Raw genomic sequence first — 16,945 nt, 5'->3', positions numbered from 1 at the left:
CACAGGTGGCCCCGCGGTGGGTGCAGAAGTCAAGTCCCAGAGCCAGCAACCACTTTTGCAAGCGGCAGACACCTGGAACGGCTTGGGCCGCCCCGCCCGAAACCGGCAGACGGGCTCCGCCATCCGGGCTCCCCCGGGAGGCATGGCGCTCGCTCGGGGAGCAGCCGCTTCTCCCGCTTTTGCAAGCGGCGGACACCCAGAACGGCTTGGGCCGCCCCGCTCGAACCGGCAGTCGGCCTCCGCCATCCGGGCTCCCCCAGGAGGCCTAGCGCTCACTCTGGGAACAGCCGCCTCTCCCGCCCGGTTCCTAACCACACGGACACAGCTACCCGGCTCCACAGGTGGCACCGCGGCGGGTGCAGAAGTCAAGTCCTGAGGAGGGAAGATGGCAGCGAAGGGAGTGCATCACCCCAGTGCGCTGCGTCACTGAGCGGGAGAAAGATGATGTGAATCGCCTGAAGGCTATCTTGTAGGGAATTTCCAGTGAAATTGAGGTGTTCCAGAATCTAGTGGACAGATTTCCATCGTGCGAAGTTCGACTGCGGGAGCTCCATTTCTCCGCACGGAGGGTCGCATAGCCTGATAGGCAATCGCCCCGCGGCTGGAGTCTGTGGCGCGCACTGGGGAGCGGCAGGGTGCAGGAGCGGAGGAGCAACGATACCTGCGGCCCAATGGAAAGACAGGCCAGGTAGCTTGCCAGCGTGGTGGACACGTAACACCGAGGCAGTCGCGTCACACTGGTTGGAGTGGGGGTGGAGCAGGGTCGCCGACCGGGTCCGGAGGGGGCTCAGCGACCCATTGGAGAGGTAGTCAGGTACCCCCATTGGGAGTGGGGGCTGTGCAGAACTGCGACCCACCGGCCTAGAGGCCTGCCAGCGTGGTAGACGCGTCACACCAATTGGAGTGGGGACCCAGCAGAGCCGCCACCCACATCCAGGTCAGGACCAACGACCCCAGGGCGTGGTAGTTACGTTACCACAATTGGAGTGGGGGCAGAGCAAAGCAGCCACCCGTGCCCGCAGGGGGGACAGACCTGCGACCGATCAGCGTGGTAGACCAATCACCCTAATTAGAGGAGGAGCATAGCCACTACCCGCCCTGCAAGGGAGACTCCCCAACTATACAAGAGCAATATAAATAAATAGGGGGTAAATTTCAAAAACACAACAGCTGCACCAAGCAGAAAGAAACGCGAGCAGTATGAAAAGACAAGGAAAGAAAGGACCACAAGCAATGCAGGTCAACTCAACATTAGAAGAGGTAATAGCTGCAACAGATGGAATGTCAGATAAAGAGTTCAGGATATACATGCTTCAGATTATCTGGAGTCTCAAGGAAGACATGAGACAGCAAAATCAGACAATGAAAGATCACATTGACAAACAAATCCAGGAAGTAAAAGATCAATTTCACAGGGAGATAGAGGTAATAAAAAACAAACAAATAGAAATCCTAGAAATGCAGGAAACAATAAACCAACTTAAAAACTCAATTGAGAATACTACCAGCAGATCACTTAGAAGAGAGAACATCAGACAATGAAGACAAAGTATTTCAACTGGAAAAGAACATAGACAGCTCAGCAAGTCTGCTAAGAAACCATGAGCAGAACATCCAAGAATTATGGGACAATATCAAAAGACCAAATTTAAGAGCCATTGGGATACAGGAAGGCACAGAGCTCCATTCCAAAGGAATAAACAGTCTATTCAGTGAAATAATACGAGAAAACTTCCCAGACTTGAAGAATGAGACAGAATCCCAAATCCTAGAAGCCTACAGGACGCCGAACGTGCAAAATCATAAGAGATCCACACCTAGACACATTATAATGAAAATGTCCAACATACAGAATAAGGAGAGAATTTTAAAAGCTGCAAGAGAAAGAAAGCAGATTACATTTAGGGGTAAACCAATCAGGATAACAGCTGATCTCTCAACACAGACTCTGAAAGCTAGAAGATCCTGGAATAACATATTTCAAACACTGAAAGAAAATGGGTTCCAACCAAGAATCGTGTATCCGGCGAAATTAAGCTTCAGGATAGAAGATGAAATTAAAACCTTCCACGATAAACAAAAGTTAAAAGAATTCGCAGCTAGAAAACCATCTCTTCAAAAAATCCTTGGCAAAACATTACAGGAAGAGGAAATGGAAAATAACAATGAAAACCAACAATGGGAGGTAGGACAGTAAAGGGGGGAAAGTAGTCAAAGAGGATAACAAATCAGGTTTAGTAACATCAATAAATAAATATGGCTAGAAGTACAAACAATATCTCAATAATAACCCTAAATGTTAATGGCTTAAACTCACCACTCAAGAGACACAGGCTAGCAGAATGGATCACAAAACAAGACCCAACAATATGCTGCCTACAGGAGACACATCTGATAGGAAAAGATATTCATAGACTGAAGGTGAAAGGTTGGGAAAAATCATACCACTCATATGGACTGCGGAAACAAGCAGGAGTGGCCATACTCATATCTAATAAAATAGATTTCAAGCCAAAGTTAATCAAAAGGGATAAAGAAGGACACGTCATACTGCTCAAGGGAACCATACACCAAAAAGACATAACAATCATAAATATATATGCCCCAAATAATGGTGCAGCTGTGTTCATCAAGCAAACTCTTCTCAAGTTCAAGAGTCTAATAGACCACCATACAATAATCATGGCAGACTTCAACACACCTCTCTCACCACTGGACAGATCTTCCAAACAAAAGTTAAATAAGGAAACTATAGAACTCAATAACACAATTAACGACCTAGACTTAATTGACATATATAGACTATACCACCCAACATCAAGTAGTTACACTTTTTTCTCAGCAGCACATGGAACCTTCTCAAAAATAGACCATATATTATGTCACAGGGCAACTCTTAGACAATATAAAGGGGTAGAGATAATACCATGCATCTTATCTGATCACAATGGAATGAAACTGAAAATCAATGATAAAAGTAGGAAGGAAAAATCAAGCATCACTTGGAGAATGAACAATAGGTTGCTGAGTGATCAATGGGTTTTAGAAGACATCAAGGAGGAAATTAAAAACTTCCTAGAGTTAAATGAAAACACAGACAAAACATATCGGAACCTATGGGACACATTGAAAGCAGTTCTAAGAGGAAAATTCATTGCTTGGAGTTCATTCCTCAAAAAAAGAAAAAGCCAACAAATAAATGATCTCATACTTCATCTCAAAATCCTAGAAAAAGAAGAGCAAAACAACAGCAAAAGAAGTAGAAGGCAAGAAATAATTAAAATCAGAGCTGAAATTAATGAAATTGAAACAAAAGAAACAATTGAAAAAATTGACAAAACTAAAAGTTGGTTCTTTGAAAAAATAAATAAAATTGACAGACCCTTAGCCATGCTAACGAAGAGAAGAAGAGAGAGAACCCAAATTACTAGCATACGGGATGAAAAAGGCAATATCACAACAGATTCTTCAGAAATACAGAAGATAATCAGAAATTATTTTGAATCCTTATACTCCAATAAAATAGAAGATAGTGAAGGCACTGATAAATTTCTTAAGTCTTATGATCTGCCCAGATTGAGTCAGGAGGATATAGACAACCTAAACAGACCAATATCAATTGAGGAAATAGAAGAAACCATCAAAAGATTACCAACTAAGAAAAGCCCAGGACCGGATGGGTATACAGCAGAGTTTTACAAAACCTTTAAAGAGGAACTAACACCAATACTTTTCAAGCTATTTCAGGAAATAGAAAAAGAGGGAGAACTTCCAAATTCATTCTACGAGGCCAACATCACCCTGATTCTGAAACCAGACAAAGACACTTCAAAGAAAGAAAACTACAGACCAATATCTCTAATGAACCTTGATGCAAAAATCCTCAATAAAATTCTGGCGAATCGGATTCAAATACATATCAAAAAAATTATACACCATGATCAAGTAGGATTCATCCCTGGGATGCAAGGCTGGTTCAATATAAGGAAATCAATAAATGTTATTCACCACATCAATAGACTTAAAAATAAGAACCATATGATCATCTCGATAGATGCAGAAAAAGCATTTGACAAAGTACAGCATCCCTTTATGTTCAAAACTCTAGAAAAATTAGGGATAACTGGATCATACCTCAACATTGTAAAAGCAATCTATGATAAGCCACAGGCCAGCATCATTCTGAATGGAGAAAAATTGAAGGCATTCCCTCTAAGATCTGGTACAAGACAGGGATGCCCTCTCTCACCACTTCTGTTCAACATAGTCCTCGAAACACTGGCCAGAGCAATTAGACAGACAAAAGAAATTAAAGGCATAAAAATAGGAAAAGAAGAACTTAAATTATCACTATTTGCAGATGATATGATTCTATACCTAGCAGACCCAAAAGGGTCTACAAAGAAGCTATTAGAGCTAATAAATGAATTCAGCAAAGTGGCAGGACATAAGATCAACACGCATAAATCAAAGGCATTCCTGTATATCAACGACAAATCCTCTGAAACAGAAATGAGGACAACTACTCCATTCACAATATCCCCCCAAAAAATAAAATACTTGGGAATCAACCTAACAAAAGAGGTGAAAGATTTATACAATGAAAATTACAGAACCCTATAGAAAGACATAGAAGAAGACCTTAGAAGATTGAAAAAGATACCCCGCTCATGGATAGGCAGAACTAACATCATCAAAATGGCGATATTACCAAAAGTTCTCTATAAGTTCAATGCAATGCCAATCAAAATCCCAACAGCATATCTTGTAGAAATAGATAAAAGAATCATGAAATTCATATGGAATAATAAAAGACCCAGAATAGCAAAAACAATGCTAAGCAGGAAGTGTGAATCAGGCGGTATAGCGATACCAGACTTCAAACTATACTACAGAGCAATAGTAACAAAAACAGCATGGTACTGGTACCAAAACAGGCGGGTGGACCAATGGTACAGAATAGAGGACACAGTAACCAATCCACAAAACTACAACTATCTTATATTTGATAAAGGGGCTAAAAGCATGAAATGGAGGAAGGATAGCATCTTCAACAAATGGTGCTGGGAAAACTGGAAATCCATTTGCATCAAAATGAATCTGAATCCCTATCTCTCGCCATGCACAAAAGTTAACTCAAAATGGATCAAGGAGCTTGATATTAAATCAGAGACACGGCATCTGATAGAAGAAAAAGTTGGTTATGATCTACACGCTGTGGGATCGGGCTCCAAATTCCTCAATAGGACACCCATAGCGCTAGAGTTAACAACTAGAATCAACAAATGGGACTTACTCAAACTAAAAAGTTTTTTCTCAGCAAAAGAAACAATAAGAGAGATAAACAGGGATCCTACATCCTGGGAACAAATCTTTACTCCACACACTTCAGATAGAGCCCTAATAACCAGAATATACAAAGAACTCAAAAAATTAGACAATAAGATAACAAATAACCCAATCAATAAATGGGCCAAGGACCTGAACAGACACTTCTCAGAGGAGGACATACAATCAATCAACAAGTACATGAAAAAATGCTCACCATCTCTAGCAGTCAGAGAAATGCAAATCAAAACTACCCTAAGATACCATCTCACTCCAGTAAGATTGGCAGCCATTAGGAAGTCAAACAACAATAAGTGCTGGAGAGGATGCGAGGAAAAGGGCACTCTTGTTCATTGCTGGTGGGACTGCAAATTGGTGCAGCCAATTTGGAAAGCAGTATGGAGATTTCTCGGAAAGCTGGGAATGGAACCACCATTTGACCCAGCTATTCCCCTTCTCGGTCTATTCCCTAAAGCCCTAACAAGAGCATGCTACAGGGACACTGCTACATCAATGTTCATAGCAGCTCAATTCACGATAGCAAGACTGTGGAACCAACCTAGATGCCCTTCAATAGATGAATGGATAAAAAAATGTGGCATTTATACACTATGGAGTATTACTCTGCATTAAAAAATGACAAAATCATAGAATTTGGAGGGAAATGGATGGCATTAGAGCAGATTATGCTAAGTGAAGCTAGTCAATCTTTAAAAAACAAATACCAAATGACTCCTTTGATATAAGGGGAGTAAACAAGGACAGGGTAGGGACGAAGAGCTTGAGAAAAAGATTTACATTAAACAGGGATGAGAGGTAGGAGGGAAAGGGAGTGAGAAGGGAAATTGCATGGAAATGGAAGGCGATCCTCAGGATTATACAAAATGACATATAAGAGGAAAGGAGGGGTAAGACAAGATAATACAAATGGAAGAAATGATTTACAGTGGAAGGGGTAGAGAGAGAGAAGGGGAGGGGAGGGGAGGGGAGGGGAGGGGGGATAGTGGAGAATAGGACAGACAGCAGAATACATCAGACACTAGAAAGGCAATATGTCAATCAATGGAAGGGTAACTGATGTGATACAGCAATCTGTATACGGGGTAAAAGCGGGAGTTCATAACTCACCTGAATCAAACCGTGTAATATGATGTATTAAGAACTATGTAATGTTATGAACGACCAATAAAAATAAAATAAAATAAAATTAACACTTGCATATTCAAAACTACAATAAATTGTCATTTTGCATAACTTTTATTGTCTATACAACTCACATTCATAAAATTAAAGTAGAATATTTTCTTAAAGGACTTGGGCTTTATTAATAAAATAATATCTGGATATTAATAAGTAAAATCTAAATGGAAATGAATGCTCTAACTGCAATGGAATAGTCAAAAATTAACATTTTACTTAAAAGTTCAGATTTTTTTTTTTAAGTGTTAGGATGGCCTTAGGCCTGAGCCTGAGCAACTCCACTTTATTTTTTTATTATTATTTTTTTTTAATACTTATTTTTTAGTTTTCAGCGGACACAACATCTTTGTTTGAATGTGGTGCTGAGGATCGAACCCGGGCCACTCGCATGCCAGGAGAGAGGGCCACCGCTTGAGCCATATCCCCAGCCCAAAAGTTCAGATTCTTAATATTATGGGTGTTGGTTTGACAACAAAGATTAGAATTATGATGCAATATAATAATTTTGTGGGATATGGTTGCGTAACCCCAGCAGCTTGGGAGGTTGAGGCAGGGGAATGTGAGTTCAAAATCAGCCTCAGCAATTTTTAGCAGAACTCTAAGCAACTACAAGACCCTATCTCTAAATAAAATATGAACCGGGCTGGGAACGTAGCTTAGGGGTTAAGTGCCCCCACCTTGTTAAATCCCCAGTACAGGAAAAAAAAAAAGCACCATAAAATAATTTTGACCCTGCCTTTTATTATTTTATAATTTTTATGAATATTTGTTAGCTCAAATAGAATATATGAGCCCATCACTATCACATATATATTTTTTTCCAGTGCTGAGGATTGAACCTAGTGTCTACTGCCACTATTAGGTAGGTGCTGTAACACTGAGTTATAGTCCCAGCACTTTTTTATTTTATTTTGAGACAGGCTGGCAACTAATTTGCAATTCTCCTGCTCCAGCCTCCTGAATAGCTGGGATCACAGGTGTATACCACCCCACTTGACTACATGTACTCTTGATAATTTTATTTAATTGTCAATCTATTTCCCTAATAACTGTTTTAAAGTTTTTTATTGCTTCTATACCCAAACCAATACGAAAAATGATATATTTTTGTTTACTTATTAGAAATCATTAAATTTTTAAACTTTGGAATTTTCATTGTAAGATAGTGTAAGAGCTTAAAAGTTGTTTAAACAAACAATCTCAAGGAACTGCTGGTGTGGCTCAGGTGGTAGTGTGCTTGCCCGGCGTGCAGGAGGCTCTGGGTTTGGTTTTCAGTGTCCCATAAAAGCAAGATAAAGATATTGTGTCCACCTAAAACTGAATAATAAGTAAAAGAATTGGTTCAAGTACTAATAAAGCTAAGCTTTAGGGGGGAGCATTTTGTTAAAAAAAAAGTGATTACTTATTTTTATTTTACAAATGTTTATAGCTATTCTATTATCATCAACTACATAAGGGAAATGAGACTCAGTGGATTTATGTAGTTCACTAACAAACGAAAGCTACGCCAAGGCATTCTGACATGACTTCACATGGATTCTTACCACATGGTCAGTAATGGGGCAAAAGTAAAGCTGAGGGCCAATTGACTATATAAGGATGATATTTATCCTTACTAGAGTAACATGGAAATCATAGTCATCTTGTGAGTACTTGTCATGTAAAGGACAGGAAAACAAAACCAAACAGATCTGTTAGTAATTTATTAAGAAAAAAAAATCCTTTGTGCTCTTCATATACACCCTCCTCATCTTCCTTGTTTTATTTTTCTTCACATAACTCATCACAACCCAACATAGTATTTATTTTGAGTGTTTATTTGTTTATTATCTTCCTCACTTTACTAGATTTTAAGCTTTCAGAGAATGATGTAGGATTAGGGGGTTGGCTCCTTTAAAATGGCCCTATTCTTGGCACTGGTGCATAGTTATCAGAAAAAACTATGTTGAACTAATGGTTAAATAGAAGATGAAAACACATGGAATTAAATAAATCAACTAAGGTTGGCACTTGCTAGTGTCAATATTTTTGAAATTTCCTCAATTTGCTCTATACTTTCAGCACCTTTGTTTCAACCTCAGAGGTGCGTAAGCTTCTGGCAAATACAGTTTTTAATTGACTATTAATAGGAATTTATAATTATTTTCCTCTCCTCTCCAAAAGGCAATGTGATCCTGCAGATATCATGACTTTTCTGTCAGTTTATTGTGCATTAACCGTTCATTAATTTATATGTACTCTTCTGAAATCAGTTACAGAGCTGAACGTTGTTGGATACTAGAGATGAAATAATTTACATGTATATAGGTTTCCAATCTTTGCATAACATAAATTTCAATACATACTTTTCAAGGAAAAAGAATTGTCCCTGTAATTTGTTAAATTCTCCCTTTTGGGAGTGGTAACTATATAGTCATACTGCTTATAATGTCTGGAATTTACAGTAGGCTGAATACTGTGGAGAGTTTAGGTAGAAACACGAGTTATTGTGGAAGGAGGAAAAAAAGCCTGAGGCCCCACTGGGATTCGAACCCAGGATCTCCTGTTTACAAGACAGGCGCTTTAACCAACTAAGCCATGGAGCCCTTGGGCACCAGTTCTTTTGCACTGTATGTATCCATTCTATTAAGTATTCTTCCTATGGAGTTCGTGACTTATAGTCCATCAAGAGAAAATGAATAAACTCTAAGAAGACATTCTACTTAAGTACATGCACTACAAAACTAATACAAGCAGAAAAGGTTTTGGTAACTTAAATATTACTAATAACGTTTCAATTAGTCGAAAGATACACACTTTTTCCACACGAGATAAAGTCTTCTAAAAATCAAACTTTCCTGTTACTGCATCTCATCTATCTAAACTTGGATTCTTCATTCGAATGTCCTAACTGGGGATCCCAGACCAAGGAACTCCACCGGGAGACCAAGTTGGGCACATGCCAGTCCTTACAGGCAATTAGGCTCAACAGAAGTGATTCCGAGGGGAGAACTGAGGTCAGCAACCCCTATCCAAAGCTAGCATCAATGCAGCATTTGCTTTCTGGGTTTATTTTTCTTTAGACCTGTTCTCAGCACTGATTCTCAGAACCAGGATCATTCTGTTTTAACTTATTTCCCTGGCTGCATTTAATAAGATCTGGGGATCTGTTTACATATGTCTCTTGGTTAGGAAAGGGAATACATTTAGATTAAAGGGAATTTTTGAGAGTTCTCTGGAATCTCAATCTTGTTTCCAAAAAAAAAAAAAATGGATTATTAGAGCAATTAATTCTGAAGTGTCTACACAAATTTATAATTAAAAAGTTCAAGGGTGAAGAAGATCAGAAGTCAACTTTATTTCTATCTGTTGCCTATGATAAGGTTGAGAGTTGCCCTGAAACTAAGATTCTTTGAAAGCAGAGACAACAAAATCTGTTATAAAAGCATACATAACTTAAGTCAAATTAAGTAACATTCACAATAAAACTGAAAGAAATTTTCCCTAAATTAATATATGAACATGGAATATTTATATTTCAGTCCATCCTAGCATCCTTCAAACTCAAAGCATTAATAGGGACTGGTAATACCTTTTGAAGCTAATTTTATAAATAGAATTGTAAATTCACAACAAACACTGTATTCTCACACTTCAACTTCATATCAACACAGACCCTTTCATAAATAATACATTCAGAGTAAACAAGCCATTGTTAGTTGAGCCATCTATATAGTACTTATTCTAATGGAAAAACCCAGAACTTAGAAAACAAAATACTCCATTTATAATACTCCATTTGTAATCTATGTAGCAAAATAAAAAAGTCTAAATATAAGTGGAATAAATATATAAATATGAGTATATGATGAAGGTGGTAATTTGAATCAGTAGAAATAAAATGATTTATTTAAAATATTATGTTGGATAACCATCTAAGAAAATGAAAGTTTAAGTCAATATACCACCTGTGGTACTAAAATTACAAATAGATACCAAAATTTTAAAGTAAATGATGGAAGCTCACATTATAATTGCCAGAAATGTGAGGACAGGTTTTAGTTGTTGTTGTTGTTTTGTGTAATACACACACACACACACACACACACACACATCTTTGTTGTAGAAAAATCTTAATATGGTTGCTCAGGAGTCAGAATCCCTTGCCCAGTGGAACAGGGTGGAAGAGAGGGTAGACTTTCATTATGAAAGTTGTGGTAATTTTGAATCATATGTTTTACTTATATTTATTAAGAACATTTTGAAAACTCACCCACACAACAAAATTGTTCCCTTGGACATACAGTCTTGAAGAAAAATTTCCTAGGACTGCCTCATATTACAGAATATATAACACCTTATAGCACTTTAAGTTGAAAACTGCAGAATTCCTAGGAGTGAACCTGATTTCAGATCATGTTGGGAATGGAACCTTAATCTGAGGCCTTCAGACCTCTCCACCACAGCAGCACACAGTAACTCCTTTGGAATTCATCTTAATAATTTAAAAGACATAAGTATGTCCTCTTGATTATTATTATTATTATTTAGAACATATTGCACAAATGATTCTGTAGCCATCCCAACCACCAATCAAGTCCCAGACTCGGACCCTTGCCCTGCAGCTGAGACACCCACACACCCACGTTTACCTCCAGAACTCTAAAACCCCAGAGGAAAAGAGAAGAAGCCAAAGCCTAGCGTCCTTCAAACTCAAAGAGAATCAGCCCTTGACAAAATTGTTAGAAACCAGCCTGGCTGACGCAGCACCAGGACTCCGAGGACGCGGAGATAAAGAGCATTCCAATTTGTCATCCCAGTTTGGGAATCCTCCGTGGGAAGGGAAATCAATTTCAATATCTGCAAACTGAAAATAGAAGAGTTCCCATCCCAATCCACCTGGAACTTGAGCCACAGTTTGTGTGCCTATGTGTGATTTCTTATTTGCAAAACCTCGAAGAGAACACAATTGTGCAAGCGGATCTTTGTTGTTGAAGTTGTTTAATGTGTTCACGTCCTTCATTCCCAAAATCCCGCGTTAAACTCGCTGAGTTTCACTTTCCTCGTCTGTACAAAAATTTGATAACAGAAGTTTCATTTTTTAGTAAATACATAGACATTTTTTAAAAGTGTATCTAGCTCATAATAAGCTCTCAAAAAGTGTATCTGGCTCATAATAAGCTCTCAGTAAAGTTTACTATCACTATTTGTGCCACATAGTCTTCACTGACAACTTTTTTTGTGTCAAGTGTTCAGTCTTTTAAGTGTACTATGAGATATCTCATTCTACAGACAAGCAATTAACTTAAGTCAAATTAAGTAACATTCACAATAAAACAGAGAGAATTTTTCCCCTAAATTAATATATGGAACATGGGATATTTATATTTCAGTCCATCCACAATTTCAAGTTTAGGACATTTTCCACTTTTTCAGATGGCCCTATCTTGAAATCTGATAAATTGTTTCTCGGTTTCCAATCATCTCACCTCATCTCCTCCCCATTACCTCATCTGTATTTAATCTGTTCTCGAGCTCTAGACCTGTAGAGGGCATTCAGGTATCATGATTAGGGACATGGATTCTAAGAACCTTGGCAGGCAAGGAAGTGTAGGGCCAGAGCTCATCAGCTTTCTGTGTTTGTCATTGCTGCTGGAGGGGTCTTCATGAACTGGATCCAGTTCAGGCCTCTTATATCTGTGTGTCACCTTCTAGTTACAAGCTTACAGATGTTGTTTGGGACATTGTGAACTCAGTGAAATGTTGTCTCCCACCAGTAAGTGGTGGTTAAGGTATAAAAGGAAAGCCCACTGTGTTGTACGTTTATTTAATGAAGGACAAAATCCTGAAATTTTTGATTCAATAATTATTACATATTCAGTGAACATGTAATAATGTAGCATGTATTTTTATGTACCCTATCATGAAAGTAACTTTTCATAAATGGCACATAAATTTGAAAGAGAATTAATTTATTTACAAAACCCCTAAGCAGCATGTGCCTTCTTAGCGCAGCAGGCAGCGCGTCAGTCTCATAATCTGAAGGTCCTGAGTTCGAACCTCAGAGAAGGCAGTATGTTTTCCTTTCCAGGTTCAGAACGCTTTCTGTCACTTCTGCGTATTTAAAGTTGATACAAAACACTCGGCGCAGAGGAAAATAGTTCAACCCACTCAACCTAGAACACAAAACCCAGATTTCAGTACAACTGAGGAGGCTGCAGTCCTTCAAGGACTTGACTTCTTTGAAAGACGGTTTTTTGTTTGTTTTTCCCTGCAGTACTGGGAATTGAACCCAGGAGCGTTCTACCACTGAGCTATATCCCCAACCCTTTTTACTTTAATTTTTTGTTTTAAGACAGGGGCCTTGCTAAACTTGTTAGACTGGGCTCAAAATTGCTATCTCGAAATTGCTAATTATCCTGAGCATCGAGGATAAAGGGGGCCTGGCCAAGACACTTTTTAAATACACTGACTGCGATGCATTATATAATGTCATAATCTCCATCTAATATTATAAACCTGTATTAGTTACCTATTTGTACTAGAAAATTACTACGAATCCAGTAACTCAAAATAACACAAATATATTGTTTTACACTTCTGGACGTTAGAAGTATGAAAATGAGTTATATGGACCTAAAATCAAGTGTGGCAGAGCTGCCTTCCTCTGAAGTTTCTAGGGGAAAAGTCCATTCCTTGCCCTTTTTTCAGCTTCTATAGGTTGCCACATGCTCTTGGAGGCATCAACTGACCTCTACTTCTGTTTTATCTGCCTCTGGGGAATCTCATGCAGCCTGGTTATGACAGGGCATTGCAAAGTCAGATATCTCCCACCAGGTGGCGCAGTTCGAGCCAACAGACTGAAGACCCTCCTTACAAGGTATTTGGCCTGTTCCAATGAGAGAATAAATGGGACAGGGACAAGAGATAAACCTATACCACTGTTTAGAGTGGTAGGAGTTAGGAGAGCTGTATTTCAAATGCAGCTTCCTCAAGAATAAAATCCCCTAGAAAACTGTCCATGAAGTCATAATTGCCCTATAGGTGAAGGTAATAAACTCTTGGAAATATGATCCTGCTTCTGTTCAGGACCATTGATACGTTCCCACTCTAGGACAGAAATTCCTATGCACAATGTGGATGCAAAATGACCACCATTGCAGTCTTGGAGAAACACTTCTGCTGTTCAACTGGATTCTACTCAGACCAAAGCAGCTTCTTTACAGTTTCTTTAGAAGAAAATTGGCATTATCACAGCATACAATGGACTTTATATGTCACAGGAAGGGAGGGATGATGATAGAGTGCTGGAATGGATGATTCAAGCAACAATTACAAAAAGTTCATCAGGAAAGATAATTTGAGTAGTACCTCTACTTAACTAGAGTCATTTGTGCCTTAAATACTACAGTGCAGCAGATGAAAAAAAAAAAAAAACAGCTCTACAACATGTGCTGAGCAATACTGAGCTGAGAGATGGAGGATGGGGTAGTCAATTTAGTAATATGGGATGAATCGCAACCTCATAATATCCAACTATTCTTTTTTTACTGCTGGAATGTACTCCCTAGGAATGGTTTGTGATGGACACTGAGGTGTTAACTCTCACAAGGACCCCCATCTTCTAACATGGAGAGATTATTACATTTAGGTTGTGAAAGTCACTGATACCAAGATGAAATTTTTAATGTCAGACAAAATTAGGACCTGGAAATAATGAAGGGGAAAGTTCACAGCTGCTTGTGTGAGTTAAGTACTATTTCAAGGACTTCCTAAAAATCCCAAAAGAAATTCCTTCACATTCTACATGCCTTGCATGACTCCCACATATGCAAGTATTTCTGAAACAAAGTTAAACTTTAACACTGTCACATAAAGTATTCTGGACAGAACACATGCCCAGAAATAACACCTCAGCCAATAACTGACTCTGATTCCTGCCTAAGTCTCCAACACCAATAAACTTTGTATCTAAGTAGTAGAGAAGAACTACTACTTTTATTATTACCAGCCAGCAAACTTAGTTGGCCTAGTCTCATTTATACTAACCAATTTGTACTTTTTACAGCTCTGACTCAGAGCCCCCAGACTCCCTCTTAGTTACTTCTTTTAGCTGACTTTAAATATTACTAGTTCTAGCCAGATATGGTGATGCACACCTATAATCCTAGCAATTTGAATGCCTGGGACAGGAAGATTATAAATTCAAGGACAACACAAGCAACTTAGTCAGACCCTGGATATAGGGATGTAGAAATATAGCTTAGTGGTGGAGTGTCCCTGGTCACATAGCCAAGCTTATATTACTGTCTTACTAGCTTTGCTATAGAAAACACTTCTAGCATATGGAGTGCTAGGTTACTCTTCAGGGGCTTGAAAGCCATTTTTGTCAAAACCACCTAATCTTCTTTTGGTCCTGTGAAAATTTCTGATGAATAATCTTTTGATGTCAGGAGACAGAAAACTCCACCCTCAGTTCTTGCACATATGTCTCATGAAGATTCACAAAGTTCAATAACTCAGACCACTATTTCACCATCTTTCCAAATCATCCCACTTTTTTATCTCACACACAAATACCTCCAAACCATGCAGATTTGAGACTTCAGTCTCCCATCTCCATGATTGTCTCCGTTGTGAATGAGCTCTCTTGCAAAACTAGTCTCAGTGATTGGCATACTATGTGGCAGGCAAGATGGAACTGGCTCAGTAATATATACGTTAGCAATTCCTTGCTTACATGGGATAGTTATCAGTGGTATACCAAAATACACCCTCAACTCATTTTCTGACCTCTTTAGTTGACATAAACCAGACACTTGGAGTTTCTGATTAAGTACCTTCCTCCAGGGATCCTGAGTCTGGTTTGCCTAGTGACTGATGCAATGTTGTCTCAAAATCACAAGGACAGTTTTAGGCATGGCTCAGTGGTAGAGTGCTTGTATAGATGTGTGAAGTCCTAGGGTTTGATCCTTAGCATGGGTGGAGGTAGGTGGGGGGGGGAGAGATTTGTGAGCAGACCACACCCATACAGGCTGCTCATGGACCCCGGTTCCAGCTTCAAATTGGGAATAGGCAGTACTCAGTCCTACCAGATTTGATGTGCTTTATCTGCTATTTCAACAGATAAGCAAGCATGGGGAAGAAAAGGCTTTGGGGAAAGGCAGACATGCTGCACCTTATTTGACCCTTGCACAGTTGCAAAAAGGCATGCTTTAGAGCTGGAACATTTTCTTACACTGAGGTATGGAACCCTCATAGCCTTATGGTTGGCTTATCACTTTGTTTGAGAGAATCCCGTACTGGTCTTAATGTGTGCTTCTTTATTCTGCTTAAGTATATACTTGGCCTACATCACTACTGTACCTGTTGTGGGCTGGAAAAAAAGCTGGGTTCTTTACCTAATACACAAGAGGGGTGTAAAAGGGCCACTTCCCTTTATTAGCTGCAGGGCAAAACCTGCTGGCCACAGGGCACCTACATATACTATTGAAGCTGATCTTCTTGTATCTTTTCTTTGTGAGTAAAGTGTTATTCCATCCAGTACCTGTGTGAGTCATGTCTTTCTTGGAGATCCCAGTACCTGCAAACTGTAATGGTGTGAACTGATTAATATAATCAATACGTCATAGATGTAGGTTATAGGTATAAGGCAAGATAAAATAGATAATCAATAAGCAATAGACATAGGATTTAAACCATAGGACAAGTCAGTGTGTCAGTATAGTTATAAATAAATATAAGCAAGAAGGTTAATATAGATATAGACAAGGTTAGATTAACATGATCTTGTAGACTTGCATAGGATAAAAGACATAGGGTTTATAGATAAATTTAGTAAACTTAGTAAAATAACAGATGAGATAAACTTAGTAAACTGACAGATGAAACTGTGTGTGTAGGCCATAAGATAACTGTAGTTTTAAGTAGGCATCAAATAAGTTACTAGTACTGAGTGTGTAAAGCAATTGCTCTGGTAGAGTCTCATTAGTCACTTGCAACAATTTCCACCTTGCTTGAATTATGAGGGTAGGGTGTCACTGTAGTCATTTGAGTAAAAAGATGTGACTATAGAAACTCCATCTTAGTTTCTTTGTTACTGTCCTTGTGAAGAGAGAACTTCATGACCCATTTCTAGGAAGTAGAAACTAAAGCTGTTTTCTTATTTAAAAAAAAAAAAAATTGGTTTTCTGTACTTTGTACCCCACAAATTGTACCCTACTCAGGATGCAGAGGTGGTCGTGGTGAGCTACATTCTGGGTTTGAATGGCCTTGTGGGTCTATATGACTTTGAAGTAGATTCTCACCCCGCGACCCCTGCCCAAATTCAGGATGTAACTGTCTAGCACCTGCCTGAACCCGGGACTGTGGTCAACTGAACTGCAAAGCTAATGTTTTTTAGCTTCCGTTTATCACTTGCTTGCTGACTGTAAAAGTC

At 39.0% G+C, this 16,945-nt stretch overlaps 2 non-coding genes across 2 annotated transcripts; one reads left to right on the top strand and one right to left on the bottom strand.

The window, feature by feature from the left end:
- Positions 1 to 9,039: 9,039 nt before the first annotated feature.
- Trnat-ugu (transfer RNA threonine (anticodon UGU)) lies at positions 9,040 to 9,113 on the bottom strand. Its single transcript has one exon. It is a non-coding gene; the product is annotated as a tRNA-Thr (tRNA).
- A 3,394-nt stretch (positions 9,114 to 12,507) lies between these two features.
- Positions 12,508 to 12,580, top strand: Trnam-cau (transfer RNA methionine (anticodon CAU)). The gene has a single exon. It is a non-coding gene; the product is annotated as a tRNA-Met (tRNA).
- Positions 12,581 to 16,945: the final 4,365 nt, after the last annotated feature.

The sequence above is a fragment of the Urocitellus parryii genome, chromosome 8 (assembly GCF_045843805.1).
Source record: "Urocitellus parryii isolate mUroPar1 chromosome 8, mUroPar1.hap1, whole genome shotgun sequence".
NCBI lineage: Eukaryota > Metazoa > Chordata > Mammalia > Rodentia > Sciuridae > Urocitellus > Urocitellus parryii.
Note: the sequence above shows the minus strand (reverse complement) of the source record. Positions and strands in the feature narration are given on the sequence as shown.